The following is a 6000-nucleotide window of genomic DNA, read 5'->3' on the forward strand; positions in this document are numbered from 1 at the left end:
TTCAGACTTCTGAATTTTATCCCTATTCCGAAAACAGTCCATGCCTCTATTCTTCCACCCAAAGTGCGTGACCTCACATTTTTCTACATTGTACTCCATCTGCACTTTGCCCACTCTCCTAACCTGTCCATAACCTTCTGCAGCTTTCCCATCTCCTCAATGCTACCTGTCCCTCTACCTATCTTTGTATCAGTTACATGCTTAGCCAGAATGCCTTTGGATCCTTCATCTAGATGGTTAATGTATAAAGTGAAAAGTTGAGCCTTGCGGAACGCCACTTGTCATCCTGAGAAGGACCTGTTTATCCCCACTCTCTGCTTTCTGCCAGACAGCCAAGCTTCTATCCATGCTAACACCTTGCCTCTAACACCATGGGCCTTTACATTACTCAGTAGCTTCCTGTATACCAACTTGTCAAAGGCCTTCTTGAAGTCCAGGTAGATAACATCCATTGGCTCTCCTTGGTTTAACCAGCTTGTCACTTTCTCAAAGAATTCTAGCAGATTTGTTGGGCATGACCTCCCCTTAATGAAACCATGCTGACTTTGCCCTATTTTACCATAAACTTTCAAGTATTCAGAAATGGGATCCTTCACAACCAATTTACCCACGACCGAGGTTAGGCTAATTGAAGTATAATTTTCCATGTTTTGTCTTACTCCATTTTTAACCGGGGTGTCACGTTAGTGATTTTCCAGTCTTCTGGAAGCCTCCCTGATTCTAGCGATTTCTGAAACATTTCCACTAATTCAAGGTTCACGTAAAAATTTGTAGCTCGGGTGCCGTTTGACTTAGTTGTGGGTATGATCGCTAAGCTGGGAAGTTGATTTGCAGAAATTTTGATCCCTGTCTAGGGGACATCTTTAGTGCTTTGAAGCCTCCTATAAGCCGCTGCTGTGCTGTGTCTCTGGAATATATTTGGTTCTGTTCCTGCTGCTTCCAGTTGTTCATTGTATTGGCTGGTATATTGGTCTATGTGCTTGTTGATGGAGTCGATGGATGAGTGCCATGCTTCTAGAAATTCTCTTGGCTGTCCTCTGTTTGACTTGTCTTATGATAGTGAGGTAGTGAGTTACATTGTGGAATGTCCTCATGGATTTGTTTGTATGTTAGGCATCTGTGGATGAAGTTGCGGGGATATCCATTCTTGGTGAATACTCTGGAGAGGTGTTCGTCTTCCTCCCTTCGTAGGTTGGAAGTGTTGTAGCCCTTTTGAAGAGGATCCTAATGCAGCTTCTTTTGTACGTGTTCAGGTGGTTGCTGTTGTAGTTCAGGATCTGGTCGGTCTGTGTGGCTTTCCTGTGCACTTTTCTGGTGCATTACCTCTCTGTGTTCTTTCTACTGTTATGAAGATGTGGAGGTGCTGTACCTTTAGGAGAGTTAAAAGCTAGCAGTGACAGTACCAAGTGTTCTCAATAAGATACAATGTAAACATGGCAGTTACTCAAACACTTGGGTGTGTCAGAGATACAGACAAATGCAGTAGAGGTAGAAAAACTTAAATTACAATTGAGGAAAATTGAGTTACAAGATAAACAAAGGGAAAGTGAGAGAAGAAAGAGCAAGAGGAGAGGGAGAGAGAGGAAAAAGAGAGAGAGAAGGTTCTTGGCTGAGCAAAGAGAGAGAAGAAAGGGAGAGAGGAGAGAGAGAGAGAGAGAGGAAAAAGAAAGAGAGAGCAAGTTCTTAGCTGAGCAAAAAGAGAGAGCATTTGAACTTGAGAAGTTGCGACTTAGCAAAGTCAAGTTAACAGGATGGAGATTAAAAAAGAAGGTAGTAATATAAATAAATATGTCAAAACTCTGCCACATTTTAATGAGAAATATGTTGAAGCCTTCTTTATTTCATTTGAAAAATTGGCTAGACAGATGAAGTGGTTCGAGGATTTATGGGTAATGCTAGTTCGAACTAAACTGAAAGGCAGAGCTAGTGAAGTATTTGCTGCACTGTCAGATGAGGTGTCAAGAGGTTAAACAGGCTATTTTAAGTGTTTATGAAGCATATAGAGAGCGGTTCAGAAACACAATGAAGGAACCAGGTCAGACTTATGTAGAGTTCGAAAGAATTAAACAAAGTCATTTTGATTGATGGGTGCATGCCTTGAAAATAGACAGGACACTTGAGGCTCTCAGAGAGATTATTCTGCTGGAGGAGTTTAAAAACTCACTTCCAGAGATGGTAAGAATTCACGTAAAGGAACAGAAAGTTCAGGAAGTGAGAAGGGCAGCAGAATTAGCAGATGAGAACACGTTGGTGCATAAGACAAGCTTCAGGCCAGAATTTCGACCTGAGAGGGATAGAAGTTGGGAGAAGGGGAGATCCTATACTATGAAACCGAGAGTATCTTATCACAGGATAAAAAAGAAACCCAAGAGGATGGAAAGGAGGTGAAAAGCCTCAGGTATTTCTACTGTGGTAAAATGGGACATGTAATCTCATGGCGCTGGTCGTTAAAGAAAGGTGCTGTGAGAAAAGATGTGGTAAAGGAAGCTAAGCCAGTGGCATTAGTGAAGGTAGTAAAGGAGACCCCAAGAAGAGGCAAGGAGCTACAGGAGAGTGCACAGTCTAGGCAGGGGCTGGGTATGGAGTTAGTACCTGATCTCTACAAAGAATTCACCTCTGTGAGTTTACTCAGAAAGGACAGGGGGAGAAGGACAAGAGTTATGATTTACAGAGATACAGGATCTAACCAGTCGCTGATAGTAAGAGATGAGCGAATATGCACTCTTTCTGATATGTTACCCAAGAGTGTGGTAATTTGTGGGATAGATGGACAGAAATGTAGTATTCCCCGAGCAGGTTGGAGTCCCAACTCCAGACTGAGGAAGTTACAGTGGGAGCGATTGACAGAATGTCAGTTCCAGGAATTCAGTGTGTTCATGGGAATGATTTAGCAAGATCTAAGGTGGGAATGACACGCCTTGTTGTGGAGAAGCCCAAGAAACTGAGGAATTAAAACAAAGATCCTGGCATTTTCCGATTCTGTGTTGTAATCAGAACCACTATCCTAAGTCAAGAGAAAGATGAAGGAGTTCGGGTTCAGTTAGCAGATACCCTGCTGACGTAATGATGCAGGGAAAACCTGAACAGGCAGAGGGTCAGACAGAAGTGTTTAATCCTGAAAGGCTAAGAGACTTGCAACAGCAAGACAAGACAATAAAAGATATAAATGCAAATGCATACTCTGAAAAGGAGGAATATTCCAGAGGGTTATTATCTGAAAGATAGAATCCCAAGGAGAAAATGGAGATCACAGCAGGTTAGTGCAGTGGAGAACAGAGCCGAAGTGCACCAGATTGTGTTGCCAGTAACATACATGTAGGAGTTATTACGGGTAGCACGTGAACTACCTGTAGGAGGTCACCTAGGGGTACAAAACACTCAGGCTAAGGTACAAAACCATTTTTATTGGCCTGGAATGTACAAGGATGCGGTTAACTTTTGCTATACATGTCATACATGCCAAAGGGTAGGTAAGCCATAGGCGGTAATAAAACCAGCACCGTTGTTGCCAATTCCTGCATTTGAAGAACTTTTCACACGGGTTATAATTGATTATGTAGGTCCCCTCCTGAGAACTAAAAGTGGGAACCAGTACTTGTTAACAATTTCCGGACGCAATTCCATCACAGAGTATCAAGGCAAAAAGGGTACATAGAACATTACAGCGCAGTACAGGCCCTTCGGCCCTCGATGTTGCGCCGACCTGTCATACCAATCTGAAGCCCATCTAACCTGCACTATTCCATGTACGTCCATATGCTTGTCCAATGACAACTTAAATGTACATAAAGTTGGCAAAGCATCCCATACCTTACTACTCTCTGAGTAAAGAAACTACCTCTGACATCTGTCCTATATCTATCACCCCTTAATTTAAAGCTATGCCCCCTCGTGCTCGCCATCACCATTCTTGGATTGTCTCTACTCCCCTTCTTGAACAGGGGAACCACATTTGCTATCCTCCAGTCTTCTGGCACTATTCCTAGATAACCTGTCAGGTAGGGAGGAAGCTGTAGAGTGCGTGAGCTGTGGTTTAAGAAGGAAGTGGAATCTCTGGTCAAGAGGAAGAAGGCGGCTTATGTTAGGATGAGATGTGAAGGCTATTGTAGACAACGACGATTTAAAGATCAATGCCAAAGGCTCAGCAATCTCCTCCCTGGCTTCCCAGAGGATCCTAGGATAAATCCCATCCAGCCCAGGGGACTTATCTATTTTCACACTCGGCAGGATTTCTAATACCTCTTCCTTGTGAACCTCAATCACACCCAGTCTAGTAGGCTGTACCTCAGTAATCTCCGCGACAACATTATCATTTTCTAGAGTGAATACTATTGAAAAATATTCATTTAGCGCTTCCCATATCTCCTCTGACTCCACACACAACTTCCCACTACTATCCTTGATTGACCCTAATCTTACTCTCGTCATTCTTTTATTCCTTAAATACCTATAGTAAGTCTTAGGGTTTACCCTGATCCTATCCGCCAACAACTTCTCATGTCTCCTCCTGGCTCTTCTGAGCTCTCTCTTTAGGTATATCCTGGCTACCTTGTAACCCTCAAGCGCCCTAACTGAGCCTTCACATCTCATCCTAACATAAGCCTTCTTCTTCCTCTTGACCAGAGATTCCACTTCCTTCTTAAACCACAGCTCACGCACTCCACAGCTTCCTCCCTGCCTGACAGGTACATACTTATCTAGGACACACAGTAGCTATTCCTTGAATAAGCTCCATATTTCTAATGTGCCTACCCACTGCAATTTCCTTCCCCATCCTATGCTTCCTAAATCTTGCCTAATCGCATCATAATTGCCTTTCCCCCAGCTGTAACTCTTGCACAGTGGCATACACCTATCCCTTTCTATCACTAAAGTAAACATAACAGAATTGTGATCACTATCACCAAAGTGCTCACCTACTTCCAAGTCTAACACCTGGCCGGGCTCATTACCCAGTACCAAATCTAATGTGGCTTCGCCCCTTGTTGGCCTGTCTACATTATGTGCCAGGAAGCCCTCCTGCCACACTGGACAAAAACTGACCCATCTATAGTACTCGTGGTATAGTGTTCCCAGTCAATATTTGGAAAGTTGAAGTCCCCCATGACCACAACCCTGTCTCTCTCACTCCCATCGAGAATCATCTTTGCTATCCTTTCCGCTACATCTCTGGAACTATTCGGAGGCTGATAGAAAACTCCCAACAGGGTGACCTCTCCTTTCCTGTTTCTAACTTCAGCCCATACTACCTCAGTTGACGAGTCCCCAAACATCCTTTCTGCAACTGTAATACTGCCCTTGACCAACAATGCCACACCTCCCCCTCTTTTACCGTCTTCTCTGTTCTTACTGAAACATCTAAATCCTGTTCAAGAAGGGGAGTAGAGACAATCCTGGAACCTACAACAACCATTCCTGTCCCTGCTCTAACCATGTCTCCGAAATGGCCACAACATCGAAATCCCAGGTATCAACCCACGCTGCAAGGTCACTCACCTTATTCTGGATGCTCCTGGCGTTGAAGTAGACACACTTCAAGCCAACTTCTTGCTTGCCGGTGCCATCTTGCGTCCCTGAAACTTGATTTTGGACCTCCCTACTCTCAACCTTTTCTATACTCAAACTACAATTTTGGTTCCCATCCCCCAGCTGGATTAGTTTAAACCCACCCCAACAGCCTTAGCGAATTTCCCCCCCAGGATATTGGTACCCCTCTGGTTCAGATGAAGACCATCCTGCTTGTAGTGGTCCCACCTACCCCAGAAAGAGCCCCAATTATCCAAGAACCCAAAACCCTCCCTCCTGCACCATCCCTGTAGCCACATGTTCAACTCCTCTCTCTCCCTATTCCTTGCCTCACTAGCACGTGGCATAGGCAACAAACCAGGGACAACAACTCTGTTCGTCCTAGCTCTAAGCTTCCATCCTAGCTCCCTGAATTTCTGCCTTAAATCCCCATCTCTTTTCCTACCTACGTGGACCACAACTTGGGGCTGCTCA

This window comes from Chiloscyllium punctatum, chromosome 48 (genome assembly GCF_047496795.1).
Source record: "Chiloscyllium punctatum isolate Juve2018m chromosome 48, sChiPun1.3, whole genome shotgun sequence".
NCBI classification, from domain to species: domain Eukaryota; kingdom Metazoa; phylum Chordata; class Chondrichthyes; order Orectolobiformes; family Hemiscylliidae; genus Chiloscyllium; species Chiloscyllium punctatum.